Below are 25,110 nucleotides of genomic sequence, written 5' to 3' on the forward strand. Positions count from 1 at the left end.
ACTTTCCCTTTGATCGGAAGTCCATACCATTTCCTTATACTGACTTTTTGTTCTTTGACTTTGACTAGTCAAGATGACTTGACCGGGACGGGGGACGGGTCTAAGACCGGACCGGAACGGGAGCAATCCTAAAGTAAGGTTTACGTCCTCTCTAAAAGTACAGCCCGGACCCGGGTAGTAAAACCCTAGATGCCAGTATGGACAACAGTATATGTAGTCAAGCAACCTGTATCGGACGCTGCCCTTAGAGACGGTTGTCTCTTTGCTGTCAACGCGCATTCAAACAATTATGTCGTACTCACGTCAAAAACTGCGTCGGCTATAGATAACTTTTTTTATGAAACAACCATAGCCGCCAACGCCCATAGTATCGCTACAGCAGGCCGTTTATAAGCGACCCATCTCTGTTACTCAATCCTCCATGAAGTAACCTCCTCTTTCCTCAGCCCCATTTCCCGCAGTGCCAAATCATGAAGCTTTCCCCGCTGTTAAAACTCTTCTTCGTTCTCGTCCTCTCCGCCACCGCAGTAGCGGTGGTGGACAGGGTCCCGGCCAAGGACACGTTCAAGTACGTGAACGATAAGGAGGCCGAGTACAGCGAGTACGCCGACGAATACTTCTGCACGTATCGACCAATGCCAATCACGAACGCCCCCTTCAATCTCGCGTGGTACAACACCACGCGGGGGCAGTACTTCATCGCGATGCGCATGAACACGCGCTGCTCTGATTCCCTCCGCCGCTGGGTCTGGGAGGCCAACCGCGGCAGCCCCGTCGGCGAGGACGCGACTCTCTCCTTCGGCGCCGACGGCAACCTCGTCCTCGCCGAGGCCGACGGACGCGTCGTCTGGTCCACCGGCACCGCCAACAAGGGCGTCGTCGGCCTCCGCATCCTAAACAACGGAAATCTCGTCCTCTACGATAGGAAGAACCGGTTCCTCTGGCAGAGCTTCGACCACCCCACGGACACTCTCCTCGTCGGCCAGTCCCTCCCCGTCGGCGGCGAGAAGAAGCTCGTCAGCCGTCGATCCATATCCGACGGCTCCCCAGGGCCCTACTCTCTGGTAATCCAAGAAAACACACCCGTTCTGTACGTGGACGCCACCCCGAACCCCATCCCGTACTTCAAAGGAGAGCTCGGGCTAACGTCTTGGAGAGCGAGGATCCCATCCAGCAAAGACCGCGCGGCTTTCCAGGTCTTCTCTCGGGACGACGGCTCCTACGAGCTCTGCCTCAACGACACTATCCTCGCCGTGACCAAGTACAACAGCACCTTCTCCTTCCTCCGCCTCCAGCCCGACGGCGACCTCGTCGTCCAAACCTTCGACGACCGAGTGGATGAGAGCCCTTGGGAGACCACCTTCACCCTCTTCTCGCGGGAAAGCTACTTCAGCGCGTGCTTCAAGCCGGAGAAATGCGGCAAGCTCGGCGTCTGCGACGACGAGATGTGCGTGGGCTGCCCCACGACCAAGGGGCTTCTAAGCTGGACCGCGGGCTGCGCGCCGCCGAGGCTGGGCCGGTGCGAGCCGGGGGCGAGCCCGCGGTTCTTCAAGATTGCCGGGGTGGAGAGCTTTGTGACCAAGTACTCGCCGGCTCTCAACGTGACCGGCGTGGACGCGTGCCGGCGGCTCTGCAGCGCCGACTGTGGCTGCGTGGGGTTTCTCTTCTGGGAGGAGGCCGCCAAGTGCTGGCCCTCTTCCGTGCTCGGGACTCTTTACAAGGTCCCCGAGCCCAAACACGCCGTCTTCGTCAAGGCTAGTTGAAAGTTGAAACTAAATCTTCTACTGTCGCTTGTCCGTGTCTCCCGGAGATCTCTCCGTCTAGGACAGAAAGTAAATAAATAAAATTGTCCAATCTTTTTTCTGTGATCTTTCAAGGGAGAGATGAGTTGGGGATACGACACGGAAGATGAGAATAGATATGGTCCTGTGTCCTCGTTGTCATCGTCACCATCTCCACCGTCACCATGTCCATTTCTCCATGTTTCCAGAAGCCGCCATCGTCAAACCCAGTGGCATCATATCATTGTCATTGCCGCCGGTTTCTCAGAGAACTCACCGTAATCATTTTCCGGTTTCCAAAACCAGCAATTGCCAAAGCCAACGGTATCAAATCATCGTATTTCTCCGGATTCCAGGGCGGCAACTTCTGGAAGTCCATGAAGTCACGGCGACTATCCTTGGGCCTCCAAAACCGTCACTGGGAGCCTTATCCGCGTAAAGTGTTGAAATTCATGGTGCCTTGAACAAAGGAGAAAGAAGAGAAAGAGTGGGAAGAGAAGGAAGAAGAGGAAGACACAAGAAGAAGAAGATCTTTGTTTATTCCGCAAGATTCTCCAATGTTACATTGGTTGTAGTTAAAAATAACTTCTGTTTCATATACCCGCTATAGCAGTTCTACAACGGATATAAAATGTAGTTTTAATCCCAACCATTATAACAAGTTGGGTCCACCGATCAAAGAAGTCGATCGGTGCCGTAGACCCATCTGTTATAACGGATGCCCTATGTCTAAATCTAACCATTCTAACAAGTTGGGTGCACCGATCATAGCTGTCGATCGGTGCCGTAGACCCATCTATTATAACGGATATCCTACGATATAATCTCAACCGTTATAATTCTTTATGTTTCGATCCTAGCCTTCTATGTTGAATCCTAATCTATCTTTGATCCTAACCATCTGTGTTAAATCCTAATCTATATTATATACTCGTTAGAGGCTTAGAAGATAGGATTAAATATAGGATTAACAGATGGCTGTTATAACGGATATCCTACGATATAATCTCAACCGTTATAATTCTTTATGGTTCGATCCTAGCCGTCTATGTTAAATCCCAATCTATCTTTGATCCTCACCATCTGTGTTAAATTCTAATCTATATGTGAACCTATATTTAATCCTATCTTCTAAGCCTCTACCGAGTATATAATATTCATTCATTTTACTACCTAATCTTGTTTATGTCCCTAACAGGAAGTCGATCGCAAGGTCACTAGCGAGATCCTAGACGAGTAAAACTCCTCCTTTAACATAAAGAACTGTCGTGGTCATTAGAATCCGCAGATAAGATGATTACACATGGGTTTGTATTGATAGTACTGTTATATTAGTTGATAATCTGCAACCAGAACACCTCGAGTCTTTGCAAACATTTGGGAAGGATGAATGTTTGTGAGGGATAATATCGTCAATGCCATAGATAAAGAGATCACTAAGTTCTTCATGTGAAAGTCTTGGGCAAGACCAAGAGGAATGAAGATGAAGGAACATTGTGGGAAAGAGGCTGTGGACCAAGAGAAATGTCCTAAGGTGCCGACCTAGAGGGCACACTCTGAGGGCAATGAAGCATCGGGTGTGGCAATATGATGCAGGACGGACCCTGTCGACATCCTGCGGCGGGAGCGTGGGTCCGTCTGTCCTTCTCGGGGACGTTTATCTTGGACTGCACGTCCCGCTTGTCGGTGGGTGTCCCGGAAAGGTCCTGCGCGGGGCCTCAATTCGTAGAAGCCGAGGGTGACCGCTCTCCACTAAGTCAACGCCCACGCGGTCGTCGTAGAGGCATTGATGGGCCGGACGATCGGTGGGCGGATAGGTTCAGCCGGCCGGATGACGGATACGGCGGCGAATGATACAGCGGCTTACAGCAGCCGAGGGGCGTGGCGCGCGGCGGCGGCGAGCGGCGCGGGCGCGGGCGGCGAGCGCGCGGGCGCGCGCGGCGGCGACCCGTGGCGGCGGCGACCCCGTCTGGCGGGCGGCTGCCGCAAAGCGGCGGCGACCCCGTCTGGCGGCGGCGGCTGCCCGCAAAGCGGCGGCGGCGACCCCGTCGCGGCAGGAGCTGTCCCGCGGCGGCTGCCCAGCGGCGGCGGTTGCCCGGCGGGCGACTGCTCCTGCGGCGGGGCTGTCCCCGCGGCGGGCGGCTGGCCGTCGCGGCGGGTTGCCTGCGGCGGCGTCCCGAGCAGCAGGCGGCTGCGCCGCGGCGGCGGCACTCCCGCGCGGCAGCGGTGGCGGCTCCGCGAGGTGGGGGCGGCCCCGTGGGCGGGCGACGGGCCTGAGACCCAGGATCCCGGCAGCGGCTGCGGCGGCGGCGGCGGCTGCGGCCGCCTAGGGTTTCGTCGGGTGAGACCGACGGAACAGGAAAGGGGGGGGGGCGGAATGGGACGGGCGGCCAAGTCGGCCCCGTTCCGTTCCGCCCTACTCTCTCTCACCCTCTTTCTCTCTTCTTCTCAATGGGGCTTTCTTTTCCAAAAATTCAAATGGACTTGTTCTTGCTCTTACCCTAGGGGTCCTATATATAGGCCCCTTGGTTTACAAAGGAAAAACCCTAAGCGAAAACAGGAAATTTTAACCTAGATTTAGAAAAACAAAAAAAATAACTAGATAACTTGAGGGCTACGCCATCACAATAAAGAAAGATGACAAGCCACGAGGAAACTTCAAAACTAGGATGTTACAATTTTGATAGCTTAGGAAATTTCTCATATAATTTGACCTATCTTGCAGTGATGTCTGATGACGCAGAGGAGGTTCCACTGCAAAGCTATAATAGAGAGAGAGAATAGTCCATCCTATGGTACCGTGACACTGCACCGAGCAGCCGCATGATCCATGTCGCAACCTTGTGTAGAAACCTCCAGACAAGAGAATGCAAGGAGAATACAATGACATGGAGAAGAGAACAGATCTTTGATAGAGGAACAAAGGGAAGTACTTCGGTTGCGAAGAACTTATCTTCTAGAGCCTCATATATAGAGCAGAAACATTGGTAAAAAAAAGGTGTGGTATGAAAACAAGAAACACATGATCCTTTCAGAAACGGAAACAATCAAATAAGAGAGCGTGAAAGAAACGGACTGTGATTTAAAGTAATTCTCCAGGGTAATTTCAACTCCTTGTTCGATGATCTTGAACAAGGCTTGTGTGGGAAGAGGTGATTTGGGGACCATTCAAATGTGAAAATTAGAGAACAATTAAGTGTCATGTTTCTGAAACAAGATAGCGATCCAGTAACCCAAAGGAATGCCTATTTTTGTCCTGATTCCAAATGATGATTTCATGAATAATACTACAAGACAGTCATGGAGGGATGAAAACTCACCATCTTTCCCCAAGAAGAACTATAGCTAGCGGAGTGAACTGATGGGCACCTATAAATATTGAACTGAAATTTAAATGCGGTGGATAGTGGTGAAAATGATACATTAACCACTTGCACATATCATAGAAGTTTTGGGGTCATCAATTTCAATTAATTGAAAACTATGTTAAAGACAAAGCCAGTAGAAGGCCAACCGAATCTTGCTTTGCCACATTGCGTGTGTCATTGTTGTTAAGCTGGGTAACCAACCAGAATATGCTTCACCTTTCCATCAACATAGAGAGCCTCCAAGTTCCTCAAAATCACTCATGGAGTTTCTGTGGTCTTATATTTCCCACACGAGATTTAAGTGGATCCTTAAACTGACTTGGGAAGGGACTCAGTATTTCTTCGTATTAGCTGATCACCTTCGCAGGTGGGTATCCCTCCTAGAGGCAAAGTTTGCTACAATTTATTTTATATGAGGAGAGTGGCTAGCACCAGTGCACACTGCACATTTAATTCAATATTTAGAAATATAACACATGTTGTGTTCTTCGGTTTTGATGGACTGACTAAAATAATATTTTACGCAGCAGAATGAATAAGATCATAGTGTAATTTTGCTATGAAAACAGAGATGATCACATTAATTTATGTGGAACTCATTTAATTCTAACTTCGTTTCTTAGAAGAGTTTCTTCATGCAATTCATTTGCAATGCCTCAAGACAAATCCATGATTTGATTCCCCCTTCAACTTAAACTTCTTATTTTAGATATTAAAATATTAATGATGATTGCACTACGATCTCCTTGGAAGAGTTTTCTTGTGATGATTGATCCCCACATCACCTTCTTCAACTCTCCTTCGAGATCTAGTTGATCTAATCACCATCCTCTCTCCGTTGAAGGGGTGATAAATATGATGAAGGGAGAAGATGGTGAGAGCTCCGAGATATGGCTGGCATTAGCACCTAAATGGGTTTACTCCTTTATGTATACTTAATTTGGGAATTTTTTATAAAATCACTTTTAATTTAAGAGTATCGGCCAATTTAAGTACTAATAATCATAGTATTCTTTTGTTTATAATTCGCTCACTCCTTGCATATATTCATGGGGTTCATTATAACATCACACAAGAATATGAATGAATAAAGTTTTACTTCAATGAATTGAAACATGACACAGAAGTATGATTAGCTTGACAACAACATAGTCTCCATCAATATAATCTTTATCATGCACGTGAGATTATAATTATATCGACTTTGTAAATTATAATGAGACCATAGTACAATGATGACTAATCTTTTAACATGTGTTCCAAATACTCATCTTCAATTCCTACACTGAAAGATAGTATGTGACTGTTATTGATCACATATAATGTCCTATCTTATATAGTTACTTTCATGTATAGTATATATTTACTTTTGTGGGAATGGTCATAAATGCATGTTATTTTAATATAAAATAACTTACAACACATTAAGAAAAGTTTCTAATTGCTCAATTTTTTTGTTGTTTTACAGATTTTTTGTGACCTTTAATCCCTAAATTAAGTAATTTATTAGTTGGAAAAAAAATTATCTATACTTCATGATTTTTGTTGATCACTTAGTATTTTATGATACTTTCAAACATACAAGTATTAAGTGAAATTTTTTACAAGTGAGAATCCATATTTACTGATTTATTCAAATATTTATAAGATTGAAGATATAAAATATTTTTATTTGTTGTGCTTCTCCATGCATCCTAATCCAATTATTTGGATAGAGGCAAATGATTCGTGTTGATCAATTAGATGTGGATAACTAGTAGTGGTGACCAATCATTAGTAGTTGACAATGGTTAAGATGTGTTGTTTTATACATTTCAATGATAACCTTATACCTCAGATGGTGTGCATCCAATAGAAAAAATCTGCCATCTTTATAATGAATGCATAAGCCTATTTTTAAGGTGTTGACGCACAACTGGTAACAAGATTCAATGGCATAAACGAAGCAACCTGATACACGTGGTATATGTGATACAACCATATAGTTCATGTAGATTGAAATACAACATATCATGCGAATGATTAGAGTTTTTTGCAAAATCAAGGGAATGTTTCATGAATCATGAGCAATAAACTTAAAATGCAGCTTACGAAGTGGAATCTTCAAGAAACATGAGGATTTTGTACCACATTCAAATTCCTAATTAGGAGTGGAAAAGGGGGTCCAAATAACTTTTACTTAAAATTGTGGTATGTAACTATTTAAAAGCATTTTTGGGTCAAAATTTTAAGTGTACTTCTGTCTCTTATTAATGTCGGACATCGTCGATGGCATCATCCGACGAGGGTACGGAGACATGCTGTGGGCATCCACAACCTTGCTCTGATACAAAAGTGATGTTGGACGTTCGTGGTCAACCCAACGTCATGTTTGACCATCGTACAAAGCGCGGTAATCAGGTATCACGCGCGGCGGGTATTGAGGAACCTCATCGGGTTCATCGTACCATCGATCATAGGGCCGGTATGTCGGCCTCGTACCCACAGTGATAGTCGTCTCGTGGGTATCGTCCATCCTGGACATGGATGTCCTATGGGTCACATGTAGGATATCATTCGGAACGTCGGTCCTGATGCAACTCGTCCTGCCACCTGTCATCGGGGTACTCGTCATCTTCAACGGGCATCCGCGGTCGCTCTAGGGGACGTGTGACCCTAGGTGGGTCTGGCGCCACGGGCTCGGGCACAATGATGGCTACCGAAGGCACCGGGGGACGTGCTAGTAGTTGCTCCACGCGGTCGACGACGACGGTCAGGGTGTGGAGGTACGCTCTGCGCTCCCCTTTCGGTCCCTCCCGGGGTCGATACTGCTGATGCATCCTCCTTCGTCCACGCCCTGCACCTCGGCCACGTGCGGAGGGAGCCCTTGGCGTAAGCTCGTCCATGGGATCTTTTCCGTGGGGGCAATGACTCATCGTCATGTTATCCTCGACGTCACTAGGGTAGGTAGCACCTAGTGACTGTCAGGCACTGTGGTGGGATCGAGCTCATCCACGGCGTCCACAGACGTGTCCACGTGGATTGAGTGATCCATCGGCACCCCTAACGACGGGTGCAGTTTGTTCGGGCTCCAAAGAAGGCGGTGGTATACAACCTTTGGGCGTGATGGGACGGGACTCTAAAAGTCGTATAGGACTGACCCTTTCGAGTAGTGACAAGTCGTCTCGTCGCGCAGAAGGTGAACCTTCAAAGTGCATCCTTCTACTTGATCGCGTCTCGACAACCATGGCCAGTTCCTCGATGGGACACCTAGATGGGTTTTCGAAAACAGATATATGCAGATGTTGTGATGCAAGGGTACGGAGACGTGGTGTGGGCATCCACAACCTTGCTCTGATACAAAAATGATGTCTAACGTCGTGGATGGCGTCGTCCGACAGATCAATACACTAAGTGAATGTAACTAGGTGATTCAATGTAACCTAGGAGAATGTACGAGCAAGCCCCGACTCGTGGTGATTTGCCAAACTCCAAGCTCCAAAGTGGGCATCCAGTGACGGTGACGGTGACCTTCTAACCCTTGTCGGAGTGACGATGGCGACTACGGTTCTGAACGGAGTTACTCCGTAGGAGCTCATACGTAACGAACTGGCTCGGCCCATACCTAGAAAGACGCTCAACACATTAGTTTCTCGATAATTTCTCTCACCTAAACTAACCCGAGCATGGTGGAGTGCAGTCGAAGATATACTAAAAGAGATAATGTAACAGACGAGCAAGGGACGGCATATCTCATCGGTGGTGGCATTTGTCGTCCGAGAATCTGTCGGTGCACGACAGTGTGGGCAGATTAGTGGAGGCATACCGAGAGATGGGTACAGTGTAGCTCGATAGGCGGCGATGAATCAGCGCTTAAGCAAGATGTTGGGGAGCGAAGTTGAAGAGAGACTGGGATATAGAGTGCGAGCGGCATCAGAGGCTTGGCAGCAGCAATGTAGGCGAAATACGGGCGTGACGACATTGGTATACAATGCAGCTCCAATGGTGCAAGCTGGTTGCCAAAGGGCGCAGCGTGGATGATGCTGCTGGAGAGTACCACACGACTTGACAGGCGACAACTTCTCCTGGCGGTCTCGGTGATGATTTGGGCATCCGCAGAATCAGGACTGGACCAAACAGCGCATGACGTCGTCGTGCGGCACCACCCTGCAGGCACTGAAGATGTCATTCAAGGGTGGAGAGCGAGGTAGAGAAACATCCAAAGAAGGCCGCGTGTCCAACAGTTCGGCGTTAACCGCTTAGGCGGATGTATTATTGCACCAGTAGTAATACAGCTGACTCCGTGCAAGTGAAAATCTTCAATCTGATGAGAAGACCACGTGGGACAACCCCACGACTGGTAGATCGAGGGTCGTAGTCGCGATTGGGAGGGGGGGTGGCTCGAAGGACCTAGCCTGATGAATCCAACCAAGTGATGCCCACCACCAAATGATTGCGACTAGAAGATTCTGATGTATCTGCCCGTGACAGCGTCTACGCGCGTGTCGGCTTTGATGAATAGGTGGTACCTGCGATGGCGTGATCGGCAGTGCATACCGGCGACTCACATGTGTGAGACGGCCGCGCCTGCTCTCAGCATTGACCAACGCGTGGATGGAGAAGGAGGTCTGACCCTCTTAATGTGCAATGGTAGGAACGACCGGAGTTTGGTCGACGCGCATTGGAGGGACGGCACAATACCACTTTCTAGCACAGGTGACGCACCACAGGGAATGTCTTGATAGTGTCCTGTAAGGGCTTGTCGGCGTTCCCACCTTTCTCCTTCTTCCTCTCCTCTCTTTTCTTCACTCTCTTCTCTTTCTTCTAGGGTGAGATCTGAAACAAGAGTGTAACTGCAACACAAATTCCAGATCTGAAAATGACGTGGTCCCATCATGGCCTTATATAGGGCCATGATGGGCCTTACAAGGAGTTCAGAAAGGAGAGTCCAATAAGGATCTCCCCCTTCATTTACAACGCAAAAAAGAAAACAACGGACAAGATGACGTGAATTTAAAACAATACGAACGACTGAAAACACAAATCAAAATGGTTGAAAATAGATAACGAAAACACGAAGATACGGGTGTGGACATGCGCTACCCGGGGTATTTAAACCCGGGCGTCTTCACCGACGCTTTGGCGTACCGATCGGGCTGGACACAGACCGGCGGTGATGCTGGTGTCGACGAAGACAGCTCCGCTGATGATTCATTGGCGTCATTAAAATGCGCTCCATCACTTATTCCTCTATTGCCCGCAAGTCTCAGATCTATAAATAGTCTTCGATCCTTATCAAATGTGAGGCCTTTTATTTCTTTCTTATGCTGATTAGTCGAAGGTTTCACTCATTTAAAGTCTGTTTCGGACTTTTTCCATGCATTTGGAGAGCAAATGATCAAAGAATTATGCTCTTGTCCAATATTCGTAAAGAGAAAGCATGTGACAAGGTTAGTGTAGTCTTTGTTTCGTTTAATCTAACACATTCATTTTTTCTCCTAAGTTATCATTGTTGAGGGTAGCGTACATTGTCACAATCATGAAGGCCACAACAAGATCGACCACTCACCAGCATGTATCCTCTTCTATCTCCATGGTCGCCAGGGGCGATAAAGTTGTGGCACTTGCACGCTCTACCATTCTTTCTTGCCTATCTACCTATGTATTTTATCCATTCACTCCATTAACAGTAGTCCCATCAGCCATCAACCGTGACCAATATCTAGAAAAGTTCCAATGCAGGAACTTAATTGAATCTCATTAATATTTATCCAATAAAACTCCATTAAAATTAGGTTACATGGGAATTTTACTTTCTCATTTTTCTAATGAAAACTTTTAAAATAATTTCACCATTTTGGTTATTTAATTAGATTTTAATATTACAAATAAATATATCATTCATTGACCAATATAAATTAAACTGAAAATTCAGTTTTTCAATACTTTACACATATGGATATGGCGCTTACTCGGGATATGCTCGTAAAAAAAGTTGTAACTATTATTGTATATATCAAAATATTTAAATGAATTAATTAACCCTGATTTATTATTTATGAACGGCAGTGGAATTACACTTCTCTAATACCTAAGTTGATCAAAAGAAATATTTTATCCGTTATTGTTATTTTATGGTGTTTATGATGAAGTATTTAAACATAGCCTATGACTATGTTTATTAATATATTGGCATTATGATTGTTTATATCATTCATATCATACTAGAGAAATAAATTAAATAATGAAAATAATAACACTATGTAATCACACTTATATGATAAATGTGTCTGATCATGTGGCCATTGGTGTAGAAATTGATAGGATGATTGGTATGTTCTCTCAATGGAAAAATTTTACTTAGTGGTTCTGTATGATTTCTTTAGTGTTATTATACTTAAAACCTACCATGTTGATTCATAAAATGATTTTCTAATTGGTGCTAATATTTGAGACACCAAATATATATTATGGAAGCGTAGTTATATTGTGATTATGACATGAATATTTAATCACAGGGTTTAAAATTCTCTAATCTCGAATATATCAAGAAATAAAAAGATTTGATTGGATGGTCAAGGTGGGACCATCCACCCATAATATTATACGAGATTGATGACAGTAAAAGATGCATTCAACTTCCTAGCTTAGAAAATGGAGAAGATGGGGAACGTATTCTGATAACATGTTAAATATTAGGTTACTTCGGTGCAGTTAAAATATTTGTATGCGCTACAATAAATATAGATGTGTGTTGTCATGCTTAAAATCATTAAATCTATTTCTAAGTGAAATTTGTATTTTTGGATTTAAGTGTATCTTAAGGAGTTTTTGACATCATATTTTTATAGAATTTATTTATATGATTCTGAAAATATTTTAATGAGTTTTTGACATTATATTCATAACAATATTAATTGTATAAGTCAAAATGTATATTTAATTTATTTTTATGATTTAGTGTTTATTTTATAATGATTAATGATGTTCTGGTCTTAAAATTGCACCCCTCGATGTGTTGATCCTATTTAATTGAATGGCGACCGATAAATTTTTTTTAAAAAATGGTTCCCTCATGGCATTGCCAATTGACTGACACTTTTCGTATCTTTATCTGCAATGGTGACATACATGATAAGCCAAAAATAGCGGTGAATTTTGTAATTTTATAATCCCTTGTCGTTGTTGATTTTAGCTTATACAATAAAATTTATAAAACCCTGACTTAAGATGTATAATGACAAATATAGGTATCATCCATGGGAAGCTAGTAAGGCAATTCAATTGTGATACGCATGAATAAGTTCACCCTAGTTACGGAGAATTTAATCTTCAATGAAGATCAAATCACCCTAATTAGATGAAGAGTTTAGAAAGTGAGGTAGAATAGATGGGGAAGAATAGAATAAGCAAGGAGCTCTAGATTAAATTCACTGATCCAATAAGAAGGATCAATGAAGTCAATTAGAGAGGTTAATAAGGAGATTTTGGCTTAGTTCATGTTGGGGGATTTGGAAACCAAATTCACTAACTATTTTATCATAAATACAATCTAATTCATCATAGAACCTAAAATTTTTATAAAAACTTTTTATGTGTAAAGGAATATCTAGGTAAATTCACAATCTCCCCTCTCAATCCCAGTAAGGGCTTGTACATTCCGCTTAAGCCTAGCGATTTAGAAATTCATAACACGATAAAGACGACAATGAAGAAATTTACAAAACAATCACCCAAATTGCACATAAAATTAAAATACAAGAAAATAACCTAATAGGGTTGATCCAGGATGAAGCTCCTCTCTGCCCAGTAGATGTGATAGAGACACCTCCATAATGACCTCCTCCTCTCAAAATTCAGCTTTTATACTTAGGTTACATGGTAAAAATTACCATTTTACCCCCCTAATTAGTAATTAATTTATATCCATTAATGTAGGCTTGATCTGAATGATCAAACCATAGAGATAGAAATAGTATGTTGAGACGAGCAAAGCCATTAAAAATCACCTCAATCGGACTTCACGATCAAAAGTTACAAATAAATGAAAATCAACCAATCTAAGCCATTGGATCAATTTTAATTTATTTGCTTTTTTATTTTTACCTCAATTTGATTTTTTTCCACACAATTTTGTGTCGTTCTATGATTGGCCGGCACATTTGAACTTAAAAGGTGGGTTCATTCTCGCAGTGCCTTAAAATAAAAAAGAAAGAAAAAACAATAAAAAAATGACACAATATATAGTGATTGGCACGTACCTGTGCGCCTTCTTAGTTACACTGAATTACAGAGCCCCACGTCACTTCCCATATGTGTGCTTTGTATGCACAACACTGGAGGTGAACTTACCACTTGGAGAGAGAATGTTCTGGAATGTTGCAGAAAATTCCCTATTGAAATATGCACGTCCAAACCGACGCCGCCCAAAAAATATTTATGTATATATCCTTTTCGCTTTCTCTCTCCCCCATTCTTCCTAAAAACATGAAACAATCCTAATTAATTTCAATAAAACCTTGCAAATATTTTAGTTGCATACAACCATGATGGAGAGCTGTTTTAAGGGCATAGTTGCAATGAAAATTTAATTAAAACCCCCTTGATTTTAGAAATTGCTCAAAAACTTATATTTTCTTTTAAAAAATACTTTATTTGTATTAAAAAATTCATTTCTTCTATGAATAAATTTCCAAAAAATTAATGAAATTCCAGAAAAATCTACAAAATTCACTAATTTGTCCCAACATTAATTACCATTAAAATCAATTTTGAAACCTGATATTTTAATATAAAAAGGAATTACCTGACCTTAAATGAATTCCATAAAAATCATCAATTAACAGAAAATTAAGGAAAAATCAGAATTCACTAGGAAAAATTAATTAACATGTAATATATGATAACAACCTTATTTTAAACTCGTTAAATGCATAAACGTGTGCTAATTGCTTGAAACAATACCAAATTGAGGGTGTTATCAATGCACCACTAGAAAAACTATCATATTTCAATTACAATAAATGCAATGTGAAGGTCGAGAGGTCGAGAGCACAAATAATAAAAATAAATTTTTTGAGCTCAAAAACTCAAAATATGGAGAAGTCCATGTGGCATGCACCTGTAATTCATTTAGAATAATGCTAGTATGGCTCATATAAATGCTTCAACACATCACGTTATCATTAGGTGTCTATTATTTTTTCTGACATGAGTGACAGGCATTGGTGCGCATTTAATTCAGGAAAAATTAAAAGCACTAATGAGGTGTCATGATGCATGGTGACATGCCACCAAGTCAAGCTACGAGTAATTAATAATATTTTCATCTTATTTTTGCACGCATGAAAAATGGTACAGCAGATTGCAGAAGATGAGGCAATCATGTCTAGCATTAAAAGAGGATATTTATGATTCTGAACAGCCACTAAAATCAAGAAAAAAAAACACTTCTAACAAAGCGATAGAGAGAAAATGAATGATGAGGATTTATCCTACTTTAGAATTCCAGACCTGATGATTGAGAAGCAGAAGTATGTAGACTAACGTGGATGTTGAATTTTGGCATCCAGAAAAGTATGAATCAGAATACCAAAGGACCCCAAATTATCTGACTTCTTGTAAGTGAGGATGTAGTCATTGGTTCTTTACAAATAGTCATGATCATTTCTGTGCCTATCTAATGATTCATTCTTGGATGGCTCAAGTATCTGCATGACGTCCATATCATTTACACAACATTTGAACGGGTAGAAACTTAGGCATACATCATTATTGCTTATGTATAAGGAATTTCCTCTATTTCCTTAGCTTCAAAATCATTGACTGAGCCATAATTTTCCTCCTTTAGCAACATAGGTATTTCATGATTTTGTAATGATATATGACAAATATTTTGAGAATTTTCTTGATGTAGGCCTTTTGAGACAATCAAAAGACTTTATGAGTAAAAAGACGATGTATCTGAATGCTTTAGTCAAAGGAGGTTTCACCAAGATCCTTCATCACAAAATTCCTTGATAAGAAATATTTGGTTTCACATAACAGCCCTATGTAATTACATGACAGCAAACTATACATACAAAGCTAGGAATTTATATTTACTCCCACTAAATGTGTGGTTCACACACTCATAACCTTTATTCATCTTAAATCTGATGAAGATGGTGATCTGATGAAACTTTTGATACCATTGAGGATAATCCTGCCTGTGCCCATACATGGACTTGTTTAATTTGCAATGCATTTTGTTTGAGCCTCCTAATAAAAAGCTTGCTTGTTGCACCATATATACTGTTTCTTCAATATTTCCATTTAGAAAATATGCCTTCACATTCATTTGACTGAGCTCAAGATCATAATGTGATGGCTGCATAAAGATGATGCCAATGAGTTTTGAGAAATGACATCATTGTCATTATTACCGATATTTGGGAGCATTCACCATCATCATTTTTCGATTTCCAAAAGCTAACATCATCAAAGCCAACAATTTCAGAACTTCATAGCTATCCAGATTCCAGAGCTGTCTTCTATATCATCATCTGGAGTCCATTACAATCATCATTATCATCTTCGAAGCTATAAAGCTGACATTCGGATCATTATCTACGTAAAGAACTCTTGGTGTAGTAAGAATTCACAAATACGTTGATTACACATCAGTTTATATTTATAAGATTGTATATTAGTTGTAATAATAAAAATATACTTTTTTAATGATAGCTGTTATAATTTATTATAACCACGAGCTTTTAATGAATCCTGATCTTCTCTATATTGTATAGTTACAATTTAATCTTAGACTTTAATATTTGACGCTATCTATCGTTAAATAGAGGTTTGATCGTAGCCGCCAATTTACTTAACCAGTATAGGGTATTTATCTCTCACTGCTAATGACTTGGCATCAAATTGCTGACTTTCCACCGTTGAGACAAACTGAAGGAGTGACGATGAGCTTGTCATTTAGCAATTTGAAGCATGCTTTAGGAAGAGGCTTTGTGAGGTCATCAATGAGCTGTCTGATGTAACATGATGGACGTCGGGATTGAACGGTTTGTGTTACACCACGGGGAGGGAGGGGACAGTCATATCATGTAGTGAAGACGACTAATGTGGACGTAATTTAAGAGATGACGCAACAACGAAATCACTACGAAGTATAAATCCGTCGTCGACGGACACCAATGACCAGGTTTAGGCTACCGTAAGTGTGACCAGGGAATACCACTAGGCTCTCGATGACCTGAAAGATGGGTTGAAGGTGGATGGTGCGAGTACAACTATTGCTACTCATGTGTGCACTGTTCGATGTGCCAACCAAGATCGTACCAATAGAAACATATTCCCACTTATGTATTCCTATCTATCACTAACCTAAACCTGGCAATGGAGAAATGCACAGTAGGTACTGAGAGAAATAATGTGACGCGTATAGGGAAGACGTGTGAGCGTACCATATTCGTTATGGCCCTAACATCTATATCAACAATAGTGGTGTGTTGTCAAGCGACACCAAAGGGTACTAACGAGAAGCAACAGTACGGGTTCAAGAGTGGTGGTGGCTGGCACAACGGGGGGGGGAGCATAGTATCAACGAGCATAAAGTCAAGGCGCGGCAGCCTGGATGGCAACAAGGTAGGACAGTGGGCATGACAACTATTCGTGGTGATGACGGAGCACCGTGATGATGGGCGCAGCAGCGAGGCGTGACGGTGACTATAGAGAAGAGCACTGTAGTTGATAAAGTCAAATAAGGGTAGTCATTTGTATGCACTCTTCATCATAAATCTCCTGAAATTTTTTTCAACACTGCCAAAAAATGTTAATTTTACATAATAACCAGTTTAGGCCTTAAACATTTTCCAATGACTAAAAAAATAAAACTTTCTTACTCACTTGAGGTTTCCATCGATGCTGTAAAATATATTTTACCAGTTACATACTCACTTGAGGTTTCCAATGACTATTATGTATACATTTTCAGGTCAAAGGTTGACTTCTGGTGGTCATGCAATAATGAAATTTAATAAGGAGGTAACGGCATGAGTCTTGCAGCTTGGGGAAAAGTTTCAGATCAGAAGGAGCTATGAAGAAAAGAATACATGCAAGTCAATGTAGTTGACTCAACTAATAGACTTGATGTGAAGGGGCTTGAAGAAAACCTTCTAAAAGGTTTTTAAAGGCTTTGAGGATGTTCAAGACACCTGAGGAGGACTCCAGCTGACAGTAATTGTTTGGACGAGAGCCTAGGGTCCGGATCTAGTCCAGGATTCATGAGGTGAAACCCATCCATACATCCATTCCAGCTCAAATCCAAGGGTTAGGGATGATTTGTAACTAACTCCAACCAACTTGGTATTTTCCCTCTAAATTCGACCCGGAGGGAATTATTCTGATTAATTGGGTTAGGGCCTCAAGAACTCAATCCTGGACGTTCATCCATGATCTAACCAGCAGGAATGGCTGAAAAAAACACATTGTAACCCTATAAAAGGGCCCCCTCACCCTCCTTGAGGGTATCCAAGAATGGAGTATTGTTTCGTTTTACCTTTTCCATCTGTTGAGCTTGTTCCTAGATCCACCTTCATACTTAAGGTGCAAGGAGTTTTCTGGATGCGTCCTGGATCTTGAAGCCAGTTGGTAGGGAGCTGAAGATATCACCTTGGGCCCCTTGGTTGTGACAAAAAAGGTTCCTCTCTTCTTCTCATTCTACCTACTCCCAAGCTTTTCCTAAGCTTCATGCTATACTTGGGCAGATATCCAACGTCCTAATCTTTCCAATGCCTGCTCGCATTGATGCAGGACGACAACGATGTCGTCGTTCGGTCGGTACCGAGATCAGGCTCGGGTATCGGGTGCTAGCGCGGACGTCATCGTAGGCATCGTCCGTTGATGTGGACCTATCAAGATGTGACTATGTGATGCGATGCAAGCCTAGGCGACGGTACATGCAGCCCCGACTCGTGGGGTTCGTCGAGCTCCATGCCTAGGCGACGATGACTTTCTGACCCTCGTCGGAGTGACGAAGGAGCCAACGGTGCCGAGCAGATTAAATCTGTCGGTGCTCTCACATAACGAACGGGTTCTGCCTACTCTAACCTGAGGAAAGACGCTCTCATGTAGCAAGGAAAGACGCTCGCGTGATGCTCTCGTGTCTGTTTAACCTCTCACCTACTCCAACCCGAGTGTAGTGGAGTGAGTCAACAGATATACTACAAAAGATAAATAGCAGGCGAGCTAGAGGAGCCAAGTACCTCATGGTGCGTCGTCCCGCACTCATATGCAATCGATGTAGAGTACCGACAGGCGGGGTCGATGGAGCTAAATCAGTGGCAACTCGCCGTTGCTCGATTGGCAGCGTGACGTGGCTCAGGAGCGGTGGTGCAGGAGCAGAGTTGGCAGGGAGAGGCGCGGAGCGCGAGCGGCACTCAGGGTAGTGGCCCTCGGGCGGTGCGGGGGCAACGACCCTTAGTGCGGCGCTGGGCGGCAGCCATCAGGGCAGCGAGGAATGGCAGCCTTGGGGCGGCGTCCTTCAGGGCGTCGCGGGACTACGGCGCTCGGGCGACGGTCCTCGGGCGTCGCAGGATAGCGGCGCTCAGGCAGCGGCCCTCGGGCATCGCGGGACGACAGCGCTCAAGCGGCGGCCCTCGGGCGTCGCTGGACGGTGGTGCTCGGGCGATGGCCCTCGGGTGTCGCGGGACGGCGGCGCTCGGGTGGTGGCCCTTAGGTGTCACAGGACGACGGTGCTAGGGCGGCAGCCTTCGGGCGTCGGTGGACGGCGGCGTTCGGGCGGTGGCCCTCGGGCGCTGCGGGACAACGGCGCTCGTTCGGCAACCCTCGGGCATTGCTGGACGACGGCGCTCGGTCGGTGGCCCTCGGGGATCATGGGACGACGGCACTCAGGCGACGGCCCTCGGGGGTTGCTGGACGACAGCGCTCAGGCGTCGCTGGATGACAGCGCTCAGGCGTCGCTTGATGACAGCGCTCGGGCAGCGGCCCTCGGCATCACTGGACGACGACGCTCAGGCGGCGGCCATCCGGCGTCACTAGACGACGGCGCCCAGGCGGCGGCCCTTGGGCGTCACGGGACGGCGGCGCTCGGGCAGTGGCCCTCGGGTGTCGCAGGACGGTGTTTCGAGAGGGCCATACAATGGCCTCTCGTCGGGTGATGATTCAATGCGTCGCTGGGATGATTTGATTCGTTGCACCCTCCTGCTCGATCGCGTCTCGATGGCCATGTCCCTAGGGAATCAATATGGGTTTTTGACAAGACGATGCAATGCAGAAATGATGACTATGCGGGATCGGAGATGTGTTGTGAGTGTCCATAACCTGGCTCTGATACCAAGTTGATGTTGGACGTCATCTAGGACGACGTCCGGTCGATACCGAGTATGATGGCTCGGTGACGACAATGGATGATGGTATGGAACGTCGACGGTGTTGTCGTCCGACGGATAAACCCTAACGGGTCGATGTAACTATGATGCAATGAATGAGTGCCTTACGTGTCGTACGTGCAGGTTCTCACTTGAGGGAGGCGCAGAGCTCCAAGCTTGGACGGGGTCGCCGGGTGACTGCGACGGTGGCCTCTCGAACCTCGTCTGAGCAACGAAGGCGTCTATGGCCGGACGGAATCTATCCATAGGGCTCACACGTAACGGATGTACTCGTCCGCACCAGTAAGACACTCAAATGTCATAGTTTTCCCTCAATTTGTCTCTCTCATCTATCTAGCCCGAGCATGGTGGAGTCGAAACGAAAATATACTACAAAGAATAATTAAACGAGCGACGGGTGCGAAAGGCGTACTTCTTCGGCGTAGCTCGTAGTGCAGACTTTCGTCGACGTCGGTGACGATTCAGAGCTGGTGGGGAGGTGAGACGCCGGAGGGCAGACGGCGAGTTGACGAGCAATGTGATGATGCCTGAGCCTATGTAAAGGGGTATCAGGAGAGAGAGAGGCGAGAGCGTGAAACCGAAGGCAGCGGCGAAGAGCCGCTCGTGCGTCTGATCAGATGTGGCAAGCGTGCCCAGCACAATTAGCGTGGCGAGATTTGATGACAGAGGTGAACAACACCCCACGCACCAGGGTTGTGGCACGTAGGTTTCGCGACTTGGCGTGCGCTTTGGCTCAACGTGGCATTCAGGTGAACAATTCTTGGGAGGGGGGGGGGAAAGAGTGCAACCCCTCCAGCCTACCCCCAGGACACGGCCGATTGGCACCTGATGGGTCGGTGCTGGAGAGCCCAGCCAAGCGTGGCCGTGAGAAGGCGTCATAGGAGGGAACACACCAGGGCGAACACCGTCAAATCCGGAACCAGCTGCACGCATGGGCACCGGATGCAGCAGCAATCTTGTGGAAACCGTCCTCCCCTTCCCTTGCTGCCGTGGTCAGGCGGACAGACACTTTTACTGGCGTCGTTGCAGCTCACGGTCCTGCGGGCGGAATAACGAACGGACGTCCAATTCTCTAAGTACCGACCTCCGGGCGGTACAGTCGGCGGGGGTTCCTTCCTTGGCAAAGTTGAGAGGACCCTCCACTTCACCCAACCCTTGACGGATGTGTCAAGACGCCCCCGTTGGGCACTCGGGGAGGGGATCCACCGATCCGCACCAGATGTAGGCGCGCCACTCTTGTGTTCTCAGACGGGTCAGGCCATCGCGCAATTGGGCAACTAATGATCGTCCAACTCTCGCTGCATTCGCGGAGTCGTTCGTGCCTTGCAAAACTGTCACAGATGGTATTACACCGCGCAAAGGATTCCAATGCCTTAGCGATATCGTTCATAACTCGTGAGTTGGGGTGGAAGAATGAATCCTACTAGACACCAAGTGTCCTGGTTTGGGCTGGCGTAGTCCGGTGAGACCAAGGCACTGGTGAGATTCTCGTAGGGTTCTTCCCCGTCCTTCGATCTTCAGCTTCTTCCTCTCTCTCTCAAACCCCTTTTCTTCTCTCAAAGGGAGTGAGACCGAGAACGATCGATAACAATCTCCTTCGATAAATTTCCTGGTCTGATTCTTCATGGCGCCCCTCTCTTCCCTTATAAAAGCGAAGGGAAATGGGCCCCCCAAATTGGGTCAACCAAGGGGAGAAAGGGGTCCATTAAGGGGGCCCTTAGATAATGGGCCCCCTCATTACAAAATGAAGAGGAAGAGTGAAATAATAAAGGAAAAGGGGAGAAGGCTAGAGGCCCCTTCCCGTGACAATGAAAACGCGGGCACAAGATGCGTCATGGTACGACAAAAAACAGGACGACGAATACGGTAAACACGAGATACGACTAGCAAAATGACGAAAATCAAAACAGGATAATCGAGCATCTCTTCACCCAGCTTTCGATGACGGTGGCCGGTAGCACGAACGACGCCCTCGATGATCCTTGATGGCATGTACCATCATGCACCTGTCAAAATGACTTCTGGAACTCCACACATTGCCATTGTGGTCCGCTGCACGTGAGAGCAGCTCTGCTGGTGCAACCAGCGGTGGAGAGCCGAAGCCCAACGCACAAGTGGACACTTATGCCCGTGCAATCAGCGGCGGAGCGCCCAAAGACTGCATGCCCATCTCTCCCTTTGCTCGAATTGCTGAGAATTTTTAACGAACTGAGTTAACTCAGTTTGATAACGATTCGGACAACTCTCTCTCATCCTGTTCAACAACTCAGAAACAGATAAGTGAATTACAATTTTTTATCTCTCTTTGGAGAAGATTAAAAATTCCAAAAAAATCCCAAAAATCATTCTCTATCTAGGCTCTTTATGGAATTTTTTCCATACCTAGATAGTATGCATATTTTTTTCTTTGAAAATAAACCCTCTTAACAAATAAAAACCTTATCAAAGAGACTTAGAAATCTTGGAACTTAAAATTCTTATTGATTTCATCCTAATTAGCTATTTAGCTCCCTATGGGATCGACTCTTACTATTTACTACTAGTAAGGTAACAAATTTATTGATTACTGTCCATACTGACCTTACAAATGAACTAGTTACTGATCTTTTCATCATCAATTTTGAACCCTTAGTTTGGATTAATCAGCGGTGAAGTGCAACTACGTTCGCAGCGACGGGCATGGCACCGAGGTGCAGCGGTAACTGGTCGCATCGGGTGCTGCTAACTATCGTTGTAGTGGATGGTTGCGGCCGCTGGTCCCAGCGGTCACGACTGGTCACGACGGTCGCGGCAGGTCATGGATGTTGCGACAAGGTCGATGGCTGCGGCGGTCGTAGGTTGCAGCTGGACGCAGCCGCGGGCTGCAGTGACTGCGGTTGGCTGCGCTGGTTGCGGTCGCTAGGGCCGACAGCTACAGCCAATGGCAGCCGTTGGCGGTGACGGTTGAGTCTGTTCTTGACGACTGGGACTAGCGGTTGGTGGCTGGGAAACCGCGGTGGCGGTGTGGATTGGCTGAGGTGGCGGTGCGGGCTGCCTTGGGGGGGCAGTCGAGGGGAAGGGGAAGAATGGCCTACAGTGGCAATGGTGACGACGACCGCCGGATTAGGGTTTCAAACTCTCAGAATGTTGGATTCATTTTTGTAATTTTGGGGAAATTTTAAAAAACTAGGAAAAAAGGAAAAAGGCTTCAGAAATCACAATTTTCACAAAATTCTCCGTCTTCTTCTTCCTATGGGTGGTCCCTCCTCTTATAGGGGTAAATATGGGCCTTCCCTAGAGAAATAAAGGGGAGAAGGCTCAATTAAAAGTAATTAGGGCCCCCTAATAGGAGATATACCAACTACCATGCCGACACTCGGACTCACACATGCACAGATGTGTAGGTCTGCTCAGCGGCCCTAAACACGTGCAAACAGACAAAAAAACAAACACACACGCAGCTGACATACAAAGCCAACTAAACAATAAAAATATAAGAAAGAAAACGTCAGACCTTTGTGGCCCGTTGACTATGCTGGGTCTCGCACATGAGACCTCGCTCGACGAACTGGTTTGATGGGTCTTCAAAACTGGATGGTCCTCCATCACTCTCCTTCACTTGAGATGAAATGATTTTATAGAGATCTAGCTGCAACCTGATCTGAACAAAGTGAAAGTGTACTTCTATGTGCTTTGTCTTGGCATCAAGTTCTGACTTGCGGTAAGTATGAAGTGCCTATGTTGTTGCACAACCAGTGGGGTGGTGGACACATGAACCTCGAGCTCTCTTATGAGAGATTGAATCCATAAAATTTCAATAGCTTTGTTTGCCATTGATTTGTAAACGACTTATATATTTTTTTTGGCGACTATATTTTAGTTGCTTCTTGGATATCCAAGAGATCAAGTTTCAGCATTTATAGATTAGGAAACTTCTAGTGGGTCACCTGTTACTTTATTCCCCTTCCCAATTTGCAGCAAAATTGTGAGTTCCAATTTTAATATGAGCTAGTAGTCCTACATTATGATACCTAACTAGGGAGAAGTATGCTTCATTCTTCTAATGACTAGTTCTGTCCAAAACAACGAAGGAGATACCCTAGCTGTTCTATTATTTCATCTGTATATTCATACTAAAGAGTAAAATTGATATTTTAAAATACTTCATTCTTATATTTTTAGGTTTTCCAGGTGAATGGACCATCAAAGAAATTTTGAGGGAATTGTTGACAAATTTTGAGGGGCCTATCAACAGAATGATTATTAGATTAACATAATTCATGTCCCATGGTTATTTGCATTAAAATGATATTATGTATATGTTATCAAGATTAAAACTATTAAATCTATTACTGTACAAATATTATGATATTTCTGTATTTCATTGTATTTTACAAATTTTTTGATATCATATTCTTACAATAAAAACTTCTGATGATGTTATGACACGTGGCATTATTTTTCTCACATAAATTTTTTGAGATATTACTTTGAAACATTAGTCCATTTTTATATTTTTTATGAGAATTATCCGATGGTTACAGTCATATTCGAACTGTGCCACATGTCACTGTTTGAATTACTCGAATTGCCATACATCAGTTATTTTTTCCAATGACGTGTGCAGCTAGTCATCAGAAAGTGTCATTATGGCATCAAAACTTGTGATGCTGTAATTACCAATCATTAGTGAACAATTATTAATTTCAATGCCTATGATGATGATAACTCATAGAGAAACAATTGATTTTAACCATAATGAGTGCCATTAAGATGGAGGGGCACATCTCAGCTGGATAAAAGTTGGTGATTGATTACATACAAATTAGGCATGTCAATCCATGCTTAGCTATGCATTTTACAGCATAACTAAATCAATTTTTTGCATGTTATCATGCATTTTATGTAATTTTCACCAACAATAAAGAACTCCAGTTAAATAATTTTTCTTCCATTAAATTTATATATTTTGAGGTTTATTCTGATTTAAGTTGATAAGTAGATTATAAAATTACTAATTTATTGAAAGTTTCATCTACAAAGGAGTTTTAAATTAAGAGATATATATTTTCAACTTTTAAGGAATTTTTTGAAATTTATTAATATTTTTCTATGTGTTTTCAAGGTAAAAAGTGCAAAAATGGGCCACAATCCACTGGGCTTACGCGGCACGCCTAGTATGCATGTGCATATACGTGGCATGCCAAGGAGTGATTGTGCGCATGTGTGTGTGCACACTTGAAGCAAGAAGGGGGGCACTTGAGCGCATTTTTGAACATGACACCTACTCTCTAGTTTTATGTGAAAACGACATGAATTTGGCCAATGTTGGACTAAATTCACCGTCTTACCCTGAACGCTATGTGGCGTCTCAGGGATTGCTAAATCGTGATCAGTTAAGTGATGAGCTTACCTCACATTTTTGTCTTTTTTTTCAAAATCAAAGATGGTGGATATGTGGCATTTTTATACTTCATTTTTGTCTGCTTTCTTGGAGCAATCCTCATGAAAAAAGACATTGGAGTTCCAATATAAGGTGGTTTCTTCTTCAAAAGATGAGTTTCTTCCCTCATCTGTTCAATCTTTGTGTTGTTTTCA

At 44.3% G+C, this 25,110-nt stretch overlaps 1 pseudogene; it reads left to right on the top strand.

Annotated features, from left to right (window-relative positions):
- Positions 1-430: 430 nt before the first annotated feature.
- LOC144703504 (epidermis-specific secreted glycoprotein EP1 pseudogene) lies at positions 431-1,863 on the top strand (annotated as a pseudogene).
- The last annotated feature ends 23,247 nt before the right edge of the window (positions 1,864-25,110 follow it).

This window comes from Wolffia australiana, chromosome 5 (genome assembly GCF_029677425.1).
Source record: "Wolffia australiana isolate 7733 chromosome 5, ASM2967742v1".
NCBI classification, from domain to species: Eukaryota; Viridiplantae; Streptophyta; class Magnoliopsida; order Alismatales; family Araceae; genus Wolffia; species Wolffia australiana.